This window comes from Helianthus annuus, chromosome 9 (genome assembly GCF_002127325.2).
Source record: "Helianthus annuus cultivar XRQ/B chromosome 9, HanXRQr2.0-SUNRISE, whole genome shotgun sequence".
Taxonomy (NCBI): Eukaryota; Viridiplantae; Streptophyta; class Magnoliopsida; order Asterales; family Asteraceae; genus Helianthus; species Helianthus annuus.
The window spans coordinates 42,378,650-42,394,407 of record NC_035441.2 but is presented as its reverse complement, the minus strand read 5'-3'; positions in this window follow the sequence as shown (position 1 = coordinate 42,394,407).

Below are 15,758 nucleotides of genomic sequence, written 5' to 3'. Positions count from 1 at the left end.
GTGCTTGAAATACTTATATAAATATGTTTTAAGATTAAATTGATGTGGCTTCCAAATTACATAATATGTTTTCCCACAAAAGTGAACAGTGAACACACAATGTTAAATAGGAAGGTTTTGTATTTATGCAGAAATATTTATTTCGTAACAATTAATTAATAACAATGACATTTACAGCCAAGTGATATTAAAGCTTCATAAATGTGTTAAACTAGGGGAGACACCCGCCCTATGCAGTGGAGTATCTTGTAAGAAAAATGATGAACACATTTTTATATCAAATTATCATATATTCGGCATTATGATAAACAAAAAACTAGTTAGTTTGTTTTGTTTTAACAAAAATGTTTTATTTGGAATATAAATATGTTTTGATTAAATTTTGTAGAATAAAGTTTATTTGCATTAGTAGTTATAGTATAGTGAAGGTTTAGTATATTATTTAAAAAGATAATGAAGTGGGCCAAGAGAAAAAGAGAGAAATAAGTTAAATTAAAAAGACTCTCATTTAAAAGTATAAAACATTAATGCTATTATAAACAAGAGAGCAAAAACATAAGAAAAGATTTCATGCATACGTATTTCATGTACATATATCATATATATAGAGCAATATAGCAACAACCCTAAGGCCCATTAACATTAGGTCAGGCTTGGCCAATGGGCTTGAATGTCTGCATTCATAACACTCCCCCTCAGACATTTAGAAATACACATACACTGTTAACATTATACTACTATATAATGTTTACACGATTCTTCAGGACCGATGTTAACTGATACTGCAGGACCAGTTATGTTGCCTCATTAAAACCTTACTAAGAAAAACCCAGTGGGACAAAACTTAGTCAAGGAAAAAGAGTACATACATTGTGTATATTATGGGTACATTACTCCCCCTCAATTTTACTTATACATCTTGATGATGTTGAATCCAATCTTCTGTGACAATTGCTTGACTTGATATTTGGTGTAGTCTTCTTTGATTTGAGTGTTGTTGTCTACATTGTCTTCATATAGTATAGCTTGAGCTTCTCTTGATCAACTCTAATCTACATACTTCTTAAATATGCTGAAATCTTCGACCTTCATAACTTGTATCTGGATTGAGATCGAACTCTATGCGAGTCTAATATATATCAATCATAACCCAGGACGCCATATTGTTCTTGTGGAACTATCCCGTGTCTCGAGTTTGTAAATATGTCAAATAATTATTTAATACACTTTATAATTCTGCCTCGTTAAAAACCATGCCAGGAAAACCCAATGGGACAAAACCATAGCTAAGGGAAAAAGAGTGCACTACGCATTATACATAATTAACAACATGATTTATGATGATGTTAAATTAGTACTTCGGGACCTATAAGATAAACTGATACTACTGGATCAGTTATGTTGTCTCGTTAAAAACCTTACCAAGAAAACCCAATGGGAAAAACTTAGTGAAGGGAAAAAGAGTACAACATTTGAGATTAGAACTGTAATCTTACCAATACATCTAGCAAGAACGTAATATTAGATGTCGTCTTGTTTGCAAGATACGTCAATGCTCTGATCGCAATTAAGTATGGTACTTCTTGACTAAGTAGTTCAACATCCCTTTCTTGGGGTTGATAAGAATATTTTTTTTTTCTATGTCAAGCGATCAGACAATTGTTCATGTATTCAACGAATGAGCTTTTTCTGTATAACATCTTCTAGATGTAGTCAGATTGATGAGCAAAAATAGTACATATATACTCGAACTACAGGTCGAGAATAACTACACTTTCTGTAAAGGTCATTCAAAATTTTCCTCTTTAGTTTGAGAGTTCTCTCTCGATAATGTTTGCATTATCACTGTAAGAGTGAAATCTTGTTAAATAGATCTAGCTCATTTTATCAACATTATACCTCTCTTTTCAAAGTATAGTCGAATGTACCACATACGAGTAGTTTCCTTTAAGATTCATATATATAACACATATGGGGTTATTGTTTCATAATGCTTTGAGCATTTTAATCCTTCAGGGGTTTTCATACAGATGCCATTTGCAATTGTCTCGTACATGTATACGGTGATGACATCCATAAGTTGTTTTATCTGAAGTCATTTTGAGATTGCGAGGCCGCTTAAACATCTAAAGATTATCGCATCCACTACAGGGGTATACGTTTCCTCATAATCAACTGCTGGGATTTGGGAAAAATCTTTATGTTAAAATGCGTGCCTTACATCGCAAAAACTCATTATTTACGTTTCCTTTTATTTAAAGACACCCATTTATAACCTACTGGTTTGACGTCTATGGGTGTTCGAACTGCTGGTTCGAAAACGTTAGTTTGTCGAGCAAATTTAGTTCAACCTTAAGTCATGTAGCCATTTTGACTATTTGTGTGCGTACACTCTTGCACACTTTCTATATATGTAATCCTTTTCTTCATTGATTACATCTATTGCTATAGCATAATCAAATATATCATTTTACACGTGTTTCATTACGGTTCCATAGTGTACTTATTTTGTACATAATTCATCGCGATCTCATATTTGTTTGGTACTAGAGTTTCTTTTAGAACTCCATTAGCCACTTTTGGGGTTTTGACAACAACCTTCTTTAAGGTTTAGTATGCAACCACTTCTGGGGTTTTGTATGCAATCACTTATGGTGTTTTGTGTGCCACCTCTTTTGAGGTTACACCAACTGCGTTACTCTGCTCTTTTTGTGTTTGTGGGTTTTATCTTTTTGGAACCGATTTATCTCTCACAATTTATTAATATGATAATCATTTTGTGAGTACTTCCATTCGAGCAGATAAGTTTAAGCTGGTATATGTGACTTTGTCACCTTATTTGTGTTAAGTTTAAGCTGGTATATGTGACTTTGTCACCTTATTTGTGTTAGTGAATGCATCTTGTATTTCATTTGTTATTATTTGCAAATACACGCTCTTTCTTTTGGACTTCAGATTTGTATTGACCACTTCAGGGGTCGATATATAATATGATGCATTTTTTTATGTTACCAGTCTTTCATTTTCTTGTCTCCCCCTAAGACTGGGAATACGATGTACATATCCCATTTATATGTTATGGTGGTGCTATTGGTATATAGGTTGCACAACAAAATATAAAAAAAATGGAAACTTGGTTCTCTTCAGGAGACCAGTTGTAATGGGGAGTATTTGTGATAAGCAGTTGGTTTTGAATTGATATAATCAATCGACGAATTTCGTCTCGACTACGTATGCCTCTCACTATATTTCACAATGTGCCCAACAATGGTCCCTACAATTGGGTTGTCAAATAATAGTGTTAAACCATGTATAAAAAACAATGTTCCATAGTGTTGGGCATATGCTACATACGGGTAGCTAAAAACTCACATGTAACCATGTATGAATGCCACAATCCACACAACTGTACATTTCAACGGTCCCATATAAGAGGGATTGTTTGTAGGAGTCTATTGTTTGGAAGGGCATAAAAATGTATTTGCCACAAAAAAAAACTAACTAGACATATGATAAGGCATTTTGGGAGCAATGTTTTTAGATTACTTAGAGGTGCTACGGTACCAGTTAGCATGTTTGACTGTTTAGCATATCATGATGCTATCTTGATGACGTATTTGGTCATGCCATGTGGTGAACGTATAAATATTCTAGTAACTTCAGGTTACTCACCATATTTGATTTAATGGAATATTGTGAAAATTTAGTATCATTTCTAGTAACTTCTAATATAGTCTTCTGGCCATATTTGCTATATGATATATTTTAGATATTTAGTATATTTTCTTTTACACCATTCCAAGGTGATGACTTTTCATTCAAACATAGTGGAAACTTAATAAATTTCTTCGGTATACATTAGAATATGATGCATTATGAATTACAAAATTCGATATCAGCGGGTAAACTATCGATGCTCTTCTGGAGCATTTAATATGCTATTAACACGTGAAATAGGATCAATAGCGTCTCTACCACGTGAAATATTATAGTTTTAGCCTTTGTTTAGAGGGAAAACATGTACTATTCATAAGGTTTTCCATCACTAGGCTATATGTTAGCCAAAAACGCCAAGTGCGATGAACTAAAGTTTGGGTTGAACTTGAAAAAACTTTATTAAAAACAAACGGGACTTTGTATACATTTGGGAGAACTTCGGGTTCTCAACATTGATTTATGTGAAATTCAGTATAAATGAGCATCAACACTAACTCAAATGAATTATTATCTATCGATTTAAGTAACTAACATCAGAGTAGTTTACTTAAGCTAAAGTCCACTAATTATTTTCATAGCTATTTTTCATCATTTTCATGTGAGGGCACATTTCTAATGACTATATCAATGTCTATTAATATGTGTATCGCAACAACAAGCAATTAGAAGAATAACCATACAATTAATTATGTTGACTATGCATAGCATTGTAACAAGCTGAAATATCAAATCACTAAAGCATAACAATGTTTATCTCATCGTAGTTGTTTGGTAACCAGCTACCAATGAAATTTGTATTAATTTGTTTAGCGCATTTAACTTGTCAAAAGGCAATACATATAACATATATGCTATCTAAAACAATGAGACAAACAGAAGTATTGCTAAGAAATTTGACAAGTAAGTGTCATTTAAAGTATTTAATAATACTGATTACTGTAACGTTGAAACAATGGAATTCTTAAGGGAATTTATTTATTTATTTTTATTATGGATTGATCCTAACGTATAGCTTTAGTTTAAACCAAAAGAACAACTTTCAAGCTTGATATATTTGACCAAGCTTCAAAGATGATTTTTTTTCTTTCTTCTCTAGAGCATTAACTAGAGTTTATTGTCTATGAAATACATCTAATAGAAACTAGTAACCGAACAATTTAAATGGATAATCATGGGACATGTAACTAATTGTTACATGAAACTGATGATTTTAAAACAAAAATTTAAGTCTCAATAATGTCAATTAAACATCACCAATTATTGTGTATAACCTCAAACCATTAATATTCAAATAAAACACATTAAAACATAATAAGTTCCCTTTCTTTCCATCATTAAAGCCAAATTTATTTTATAGAATTAGTATACTATAAACATTGGTTTACCTCCACCCATTTTTATCAATTTATTCACAATTTATATGCATATCAATTACATATATAAATCACACATAATCCTAAGACATTATACGTATACATATATGTGTGTGTGAGTGTTAAAGAGATTAAGTTCATATTAATTTGCTTGTCATGCCTAAAAAAAAATTATTTCGTTCTTAAATTCAGTGCGAATATTAAAAACTATATATGTTTTTTATATCATCAATAATTAGTCAGCTACTTAAAATATTTTATTTCAAATCCGAATAATCAAAAAAACATATACGCCAAAAGTAAATTTTACCTCAGTTTATAAAAATTCAAAAGCATTAAAAACAGACCAAGTATTTATCAACACAATAACAAATGCATATTTTATATCTTTAAAGTCATAAAATAACCAAGATATATTTTACACGTAAGTGTTTATCCAAAAACTTAGTTGTCTTGTAACTACACCAGCTAGACAAACTAAATGACAACACTTTTAGAGAAAAACAAGTTTTACTTTTTTTTTTTTTTTTAGAAAATGCTTTAAATACGTGTAACATGCAAACCAAGCGGTGGTAAATACATCATCAACCACAAGCAAAAAACACATTTACTTGTAAACAATTATTATCATTAACTCACCTATTAATTGCAAATTAAATACATACCAGATCATACGGTAGAAGCATGGGCATTGAAGTGGCCATCAAATAGTCAAGAACGGTTACAAGAATAACACACCCGGTAACTCCGATGGAAATATCAGTAACCGGATTTTTAACCTCCTCTGCCAGCGTCGAAACCGCGAAACCGCGTCGTATCCAATGTAACTAAGGTAAACCAAAACAACACCGTTAAACATCCCCGAAGCTCCGAATGGGAAGAACCCGCTCGGACGGGTCGGGTCGGATGGTTCGGTGAAGTTCTTAGAGTCACCTCTCCAAAACCCCATTATGATCACAAAAATTATGAAGATAATGTGTAGAGCGGTTAAAATCATGTTCAGTACTGAGCTTTCTCTCGTGCTGTAACAGATGATGACGGTGAGGATAATTATCACGAGAACCACGATGACATTGATTTGGTTGAATCCTTTCAGGAGAGATGTTATCGTTATCCTCCATTTGGATTCCGCAGACACACCAATGGCGGTTCCGAGATACGTCGTGAAGCTTCTCGCAACTGCCGCGTTGGAAAACACGTAATCCATTATCAGATTCGCTCCGGTTAGAAACGCCATGAACTCTCCTCTATCCGTATCCGTAAAGACAAAGAGATTACTTCCGGTGACTGAAAGTGACTCGGATAAACGGCAAGGAAAGGATTAGCGTTTTGAACAGAGCACTTTCGTGCTGATAACGTATTATAAACAAGAGAGCAAAAACATAAGAAAAGATTTCATGCATACGTATTTCATGTACATATATCATATATATAGAGCAATATAGCAACAACCCTAAGGCCCATTAACATTAGGTCAGGCTTGGCCAATGGGCTTGAATGTCTGCATTCATAACAAATGCTAATTAAAGTAACTATTATAAGAAAATTTTTAAGAAGAAAAAGAATTGCTACTGTACATCCTTCAAATTTGTTAAATTATATAATTTAAGTAATGATGTTGTATCATATATCAGAAATTCAAATAACATATGAAGATAGAATTAAGTGAAATAAATATTGAATAAATTTTGGAAATTAAAACAATTTTGATGATAAAATTAGTGAAATAAAGTTCTGTAATTTTTAAAAGGGCATTATTACAATACATCAGTACCTATATTCATCGTTATGGTTTTTAATATATGTAAAACATGTGTCGATATACTTTTGAGCATATTATGACTTTATTATATACTTTTTTCGGTTTCTATAGTATTGTTGGACCTACAAAAAAAAATGATTTCTGAAAGCCAAAACATGCTAATCAACAGATAATGATGCACACTCCTCCAAAGATAGTGAATCTTGAACACTAACAAGAACATATGTTTAAAGTTAGCAAAGTCCTATTTGAAGACTAGAAAGCTCTGTTGAAGAAGAAAGAAAATCTTGTTGTGGTCTAAGCCCTATTGAAGAGAATGCACCAATTGAGAAGACCAAACATCTGTGGCCAGAACAGACGTTTAGATAAAGCCAACCGTGGTTTGAAGAACATACATTTCAATGTAACAGTGTTAGTTTAGAACAAATGTTAGCTACATTAGAACAGTTGTAAATTCCATTGGATATTTCAAACATCTGTGGTTTCTAACATATGTGGAATCATTTCTATTAGGAATGTTAGATGCCACTATTAGGGTGACATCAGCTTGATTGCAAACAGGCCTTTGTACTTAGTATAAATAGATCTTAGTTGTTAAAGATCTATTTTATTACATCACTTAACATCCTTTTGTGCGAACAGTTTGTGAGTGATCAGGCTGAATCATCATCATCATCATACTCAGTAAATCCCACCAATAGCAAAGCTAAGGTAGGGTATGAGGAGGGTGGATGTAGACAGTCTTACCTCTACCCCGTAGGAATAGAGAGGCTGCTTCCAGTGAGACCCCCGGCTCGATTGTAGTTTTGTATCAAGCCTTGGACCTAAGACACATAACACTCAAACAATCGGGACAGAGACTGATTGGTGCATATACCCCGTGTCTTTCAGCTATCAACGTCACCACATGATGCATGATTAACCATCCGCCGCTTTTAACGTTATTTTCACGAAATTAGTAAAATAACGTTAAAGTTAGTACTATTTCACTTTTGCCCCCCGAACGCCCACACATATATAAATTATATGTGCACACCGCAAGCGGGGCAAATGATCAGGCTGAATAGGGTTTCTAAAATCATTATTGTAATTGTAATCTTTTGATTATAAATATAAAACAGTTTTGATATAACTTTTTACTTTTGTGTGCTCATATAATTCCACTGAAATTCCATATTGTTCTATTATTCATCCATATTTGTTCACCTAAAACACACAAGTTAAAACTCAGATCCTAACAATTGGTATCAGAGTTTAGTCATATTAAGCTTGTTTTCACAATTAGTTTAATACAAAAAGATCAGCTCACAAATTGATAACAAATTATTTGTTGTATCAAATTATAGAGTTGAAAACATCAAATTCAAAAAGTTTTTGTACGTACACAGTTTTTCACAATGATCATAAGGATGTCTTAAAACGATCATGATCCCCATAAATTTCATTTCAGCAACAAGCATCTGATGCTTATCACATACTCACATCATGATACAATATCTAGCAACGTCGGATGGCACATGTTCTAGCTCAACAGAACACAGGATGTTGGAAGTCCGTGATATTGGACCACATGTTCCAGTGGTACCAAGTGCCAAAAATCCGAATGTTCATGAGCCAAAGAAACCGGAAAATTACTCAAAGCAAGATTTCCAAAAGTTTGAGTTAGATGCAAAGGTTTTCAGTATTATGGCCATGGCTCTACCAAACGAGATCTATGCCAGCCTATTACATTGTAATAGTGCTTAAAAGTTGTGGGATGCATTGAAAGAACAATTTGGTGGAACAGAGGATGTGATTGAAAACACTTGTGGAATCCTAAATCAACAATACGAGATCTTTAGTCACGTTAAGGGATAATCGTTAACACAACAGTTTGAAAGATTTTCCTGTTTGATAAGTGAACTAAAACTAGTAAACAAAGAATTTTCAAATTCTACTTTAAGTAACAAGTTTCTCAGGTCACTTCCTAAAAAGTGGGATATTATAGCAATTGTGATGAGCACAATGCCAGATTTTAAGGAAATGACCTTGACTCAACTTCACTGTAAGCTTTTGACATTTGAAAGAGAGCTTATCTAGAAAAAGAAGCTCTAGGAAACTAGAAAAGTGTCTGATGACTATGTCTTTGGAAACACTGCACTTCTGGGTCAAGAAGAATCATCATTAGGAGTTGTTAATCATCAATATTCTTCATACTTTGCTTTTACAGCAAATGGTGATAGTCAAAGGACTACAAATCTGTCTTTTATTCTTGATGATTAGAAGCATATTGATCCCACTGACTTAGTGGAAATGGACATTTTGCACCAAGTGGCCCTACTTAGTCTTAAAGCAAATAATTTCTACAAAAGAACTGGCAGGAAGTATCCAGGACTAAATGGCAGGTCAAGGGTAGGGTTGGATAACTCAAAGAGTGTAGAAGCCAAACAAGCAACACTGCACCTGTAATAACCTATCCAAATCAACATTGGCGAAGCTTGGGGGTCGATTTTCCCAATTCCGGGGGGGGGTGAAAACGTATATACCTAAAAATTTCTATACGAAGGTACTGTTCATAACACTACGCGTCGAAAAGTTCGGTGAGGCGGGCGCCCCCTCCCGCCCCAAGGAAGTTGCGCCCATGCAAATCAAAGACCTCAATCTAGCAATCAACAACACTTTTATTAAAATTCCCAAAATACCCTGAACCAAATGTCCAGAACATTACACATTTTGCATAAGCCTTAAGCCATGTACCTATGAAAGAGGTTCAGACACCAGTCCTTAAGTCCAATATGTTCAAGTGCATGTTGCACATGTTCAAGCACCTCCAACTACTCTTGTCCCTTCACCTGCAGAGGCCAAACAACAAAGTTTCTTCATCCAAGGCTTTGTTGACTGAAGTAGTTTACCTGAGAATTTAACAGATGAAAATTTTGCTTTCTTAGCAAACTACTGATGAATCTGTGAATTTTTGTTTTGTGGTACTTGAATCTGTTCTAGAGAAAGTGAATCAAAAGAGAAAGTGATTGTTGATGAAGATCAAACTATTGATGATAAGGATGCAGGAAGTGAAAACTCGAATTCTAACAATTGGTATCATAGCTTAAACAATTGGTATGAGAAAGCGAAGCGCGCGAGAATCTTACTAGTTGGTATAATTGTGATACCGACAAAGCAATAATATTTATTATGGAATATCAAAGTAATTTAGTGCTTGTAAGTGTTTTTATTTCTTACAATACATTTTTATTATAATGAGTAAACATTTCAAAAAAGTATTAGATTGAATATCAAATTATTATCCTATTTCTCTTAAGCGTTTAGAAACAAAATATATATTAGTAATATGAGACTAGCCTACTTGATAGAGGCAAATGCTTTTTAAAGAAGATGTCTCAAGTAAACCTAAACAAAGAGAAATAATTTAGTACTATTAGTATAAAAGACTAAGGGGATACGGAGTGGGGCGGCAAAGGGGTTTGCCGCTCAGGAACACCGCCGCCTACCTTCCTTTGCCGCGCGGTGTGAATGTCGATCGGGGACATGTTGCCGCTCGGGAAAGTTGTTTTCAAACGGCTATATAGCTGTTGACATTAATAACAAAAAAAAAATCAATTTTTAACTTTACAAATTAAACAAATTCATTTCCGTTTTCACCAAACAAACTCAACATCCATATTCACTATAATTCACACTCAATCTTTCAAATCTTTTAAAAAAAAATTGAAGGCTCAAACAAAGGTGAAGGAAAGAAAAAAAATGTAGGGTCCGGTTCGAAGGCGAGGGCTCAAGATAAACGCGGTGGTTCGGGTGGTTCTAGTGTGTCGTTTCATCCCCAACTTGGGTTTGCGAATCAAACCCAACATCCGTTTTTTTTAACCAACCCATGCATCCAAATTTCGGTTATGATAGCCAACCCCTCCAAAATTGGATGCAACATGGTCCGACGATGGTTCGACCCGGTTATTATGATTACTCCCTAGACGCCCAAAATGCTTTTGACCCGTTTGCTTTTCAAACCCCAAGCTCACAATCACCGAAAGCTTTTTAAACCCCAAGCTCAAAATCACCGAGAGACATACAAGATGACTCCGATGAAGAGTTCGTGCCGGATACCCAAGAGCAACATTATGATGAGGATGAAGATGTTGCGGTTCAAGAAAATCCCGTGAGCCAAAATAAGCCACACCGGAAAGAAGGGGAAAAGCGAAACGGGAAAATTGGACGCCTAAACAAGAACAGGCGTTGACAAAGGCTTATGTTCATTGCACTTTGAATAAAAAGAAAGGCAATCAACAAAAGGCGGATGGTTTTTGGAAGCAAGTTCTAAACCACTTCAATCAAACGGTCGGAGGAAGTAACCGAACCCACCACCAAGTTAGATCAAAATGGCTCGTGATGCAAACAAAACTGAACACATTCAACGGTTTATATCATCAAGCGGTATACTTTATTATTTATATACGGTTGTTGGTGCATATGTCTGTCGACTTCGTCTTGTATCGAGTCTTGTAATAGAAATGATAGATCTAGACACGTTGTACGAGGAAAATAGGAAAAAGGCATGAAATAGTCACTTCACACGAAATGGACTAGATCCAGTTCGTACGAAATGGACTTTCTTGGTTCGTACGAATTGGTGATGCCTATAAATACTAGGTCTTGGTTTCTCATTTGTAACTTTGTGATTCCGGAGCCGAGGTGCTGCTGAAGTGTCTCCAGACCGTGTAAAGGTGTGAAATCAATACAAAAGACAGTTAAAGTGAATCTGTGTGTGAATCAAGCTGTAATCAAGTCCGAATCACTGAATTCCTCCTTTGATTTGGATTAGAACTCTTCTGATAGACTCGTATAGATCGAATCTCGATCCTACAAGTGGTATCAGAGCTCAGGAGGAAGATTTCATACCGATTTCAGCTTGTTTTCATCGAAATTTCTGACTTCTACTCATTCTCCTTCACATTTTTCAAAATTAACGGAGTTTTTACGGTTAAAATGAACTGATTTTCACATATAACGTGCGAAACATGGTTTTAATCAATCCTTGAAAGAATTAGACCTAAAATCGACCTAAATCTTGATCAATTTTGTCAAAAATTGTCCCATCGTGTGACATCATCATCAATTCGCACAAATTGATAAAGTCCAGCTCACACGAATTGGATCCAATTCACACGGTTTGGTAAGTCTTTGGTCCATTTCGCACGTTTTGACCTCTAGATCATCCATTTCGCACGAAATAGCCCACCAAGTCGCGTGAAAGTAAATCCAATTCGCATGAAGTGGGTAAAAAGGTTTAATGCTTTTGAAAGTTTGCCATTTCGTACGTAGTCGTCCAATTCGCATTAAGTTCAATTCGCATCAAACCCAGTTCGTGTGATCAGTCAGATTGTAGGTTCAGTTCGTTTGAACCAGTTCGCATCAAAGAAGTTCAGTTCATTTGAGATCCCAGCTCATTTAAACCTCCAATTCGCTTGAACTTTGTGAATTTGTGAAACTTTTTACCGAAACATGGAAGAAGATTTTTATAACGCGTTTGCTACTACTCCGGCTGCTCCAGTTACTGTTGCCAAAACTGTTGAAATCGAAAATGAAACGGGAACCTTTCAAAAGCCTCCGAAGCTTATGTATATTGAGGATTTTAAAGGATGGCAAAAGCGTTTTGAAAACTGGGTGCAAGCTTATAAGTTTGATGCATGGGTTTCGTTAGATAAAGATTACGTTAAACCAAAAGATGAACGTGGAAATGAAAAATCTTTAAGTGATTATTCAGCAGATGATAAATTAAAATACACCGGTGAAAAAATGATGATTAGTATTCTCCAACAAGCGGTAAAAGAAGATATTTTTGTTTTGCTTCAACATGAGGAAACTGCTAGATCAATTTGGTTAGCGTTGATTAACAAGTTTAAGGGAAGTGCTGATATGATAAAAAAATAAACGTGCATTACTAAAGAAATCATTTGATATGTCTACAGCTTTTTAAGATGAGACGACTAAGAAGACTATCGATAGTTATTGTCATCTTGTTCAGGAAATGAGAAGATTGGACATCAAGAAAGAAGACGATGAATGGGTTGATAAGCTAGCTGATGCACTACCACAGAATAAATGGGGAACATATTTGTTGATTTTAAAACATATGAGAAAATCTGAAAGTATGAATTTGAGTAAGTTCATTCAGAAGCTTGAAGAACATGAATTGGATGTTCAGAAAACTGCTATCATGAATAATCCAAGTGCTCAACAAGATGTTAGTCTATACTGCTTTCAGTGCTGATGATACTTCCAGAACAAATGTTAGCACTACAACTCAGAGTGGTGGATATTCTTCATCTTATTCAAGTTTTAATCCAAATTTCTCAACACCAAGTTCTCAATGACAGAGCTCAACAAATCTGCAATGCAATGTTACATTGAATATTTAAAATGGTCAAAATTTTTCTCCAGAAACTGCAAAGCAACACATGGCATCGCTTGTCACTGTGTTAGAATCGTATGAAAGCTTAGTTGCTGGAAGAATCGGAAATCCGATGCTTACAAAAGAAGATTATGACCAGATTGATTCTGAAGAACTTGAGTTGATGGACATCAAGTGGTGTTTAGCAAGTGTGTTGAGAAGAGCAGAAAAATTCAAACAAATCACCGGAAGAGATGATCTTCGTGATGCTGCCACATCTCAGTTAGGTTTTGATAAATCAAAGGTTACTTGTTTTCGTTGCAGAGAAAAGGGACATTTTAAAGGTTCAACAAAGATTGAACAAAAAAAAAAGGTTACAGTTCTGGTTTTGGTTATCAAAAGAAACCAAACTATAACAGTAATTTCAGAAAGAAAGGTTTAGGTTTTATTCCACCTGAAAATTATAAAAATGAGAAAAATTATAAACCAAAAACTAAATTTGTTTCAGGTACAAGTTCAGAAGAAGAAAAGGAGAAACTGTTCAGAAGACAGTCAAACAAAGAGTTTCTCGCAGAAAAGAAAAAGAATGTTTTGAAAAAATTTGCACCAAGAGTTGACAGAAGAACTTGTTTCAAATGTCAAGAGATTGGACACATTTCTTGGAATTGCCCAAAGCCAACCAACTCAAAAAAGGGAGTTTCTTTTAACTCAAAAATGAAACAAAAATGTGTTGATGAAACAGAACAACCAATAGAAAAATTCAAAAAGTTCAAAAATTCGACTTTCGAAGTTGGTGAAAGTTCGAAACGTTTTTACAAAAGAAGAGTCGATTTGAACAAACAAAAATGGGTTGTTAAATCTGAAACTAGTTCTGACAATGAATCTTATTCATCAAAGTCAGAGGAGTCATTTGTCGTGTCAAGAGATAAGAATTCCGTTCCAGAAATGAACGATGAAAACTTTCCGCCATTGTCAAAAGATAATTTGAAATCAAAAGTTGGAAAGATTGAGATTTCAGATCAATTCTTCTCTGGTAAGGAAGAATTTGATGCTGAAAAGGCGTTTAATGGAAAAGTGAAACATATTTTTGGAAAAATGGTTTACGGGAAGGTAAAGGGCGTGAAAGAGTTTTATAAATAAAAAAGATGGTGGAGTGAGGATGACTCACAATCACCCAAGACTGGTCAGGCTTGGGTGACAGCATTCTCTACTTAAAATCTTGACTTGCCGGAGCTCCCAAGTTGGTAATCGTGGAGCAGGAATCGGCATCATTCTTGAAAAATGTTTTTGTGAAATAACCTACAAGTGGTATATTTCTTGAAAAATTGAAAATTGTCATATTTCAATTTACAAGTGGTATTGATTGATAAGAGAACCTACAAGTGGTTAATCGAGGTCATTAAGTTGAACTTGAGTTAACTTTCATGCAAATGGTTGAAAAAGAAAAACAAAATGATGAGTTTCTCCCCGATCTTACAAGTGGTTTATAAAATCAACAAAACTAATTTTCCGGAAAAAACATTTTGATTAAAACAAACTTAAGTGTTTTGAAATCATAATGGGAAAATAGTTTGTTGTCAGGGGGAGTTCTGATTGTTTATGCCAAGTGAATGGAGAATTGAAGCAATTCACATCGGTTTGTCAAATTTTCTTTAAATGGTTTTGAATTTTAGGGGGGGGGGGTAAGAAATTTCAGAAAATCCAAAAACATTAGAGAATTTGAAAAAGCCAAAAACATGATAAAATCTAAAATCCAAAAACATTGAAAATGAAAAAGAGTTTTTGTTGTGAAAAAGAGGAAATGATAGTACATCAGTGGACTATCACAGCACGCTAAAGAAATGGAAAGTCAAATGTAATAAACGATCTCACGAATGATATGCCAGTAGGTTTTTATACATTCAGTAGATTGTTTTCGAGATATAAACCTAAATATCAAAGACTTACTTATTTCGTGGGGAACATCTCTCGGATATATGGGTAACCCCCGAAATCTTGTTTGAAGGGCTTTCTATTTCTGACATACTAGGTCTTTGTGCGTGATGATATCTGGGGTATTATACCAGGACTTCTGATTTTGCGGGAGCAGTAGCCTAGTCCTCGTATAATGCTCTGCACTGCTTAAATCTTTAAGCCCTTCCTAAGTATAAAAAATGATGAAACATTGAAAAATGCTAATCATGTGCTGTTGAAGAAAAGATCCCCAAACGGGACACACCTAAAGACGAGCCATCATCTCTTTGTCTGAACGGAAGTTCTAACCTGAGCTCTCATGGTCTCGCATTACCCATTTACAGATATCATTAGTGTCACAACCCCCGTTCCCTCCTGGAAAAATCCCGGGAACGGGCGGCCGTGGCCAGTTTTGGTGGTATCTGGTTATTATCAAATTTGGCAGCGGAAATTTTCATCAGGACCGTAGTTAGGAAATATTTAATCAGAGTAAAATACCACATTTCCATAATATTAAATACATGGGTAAAACCCAAGTTTTCAGTACACATATTTTCATAGGAATAAATCC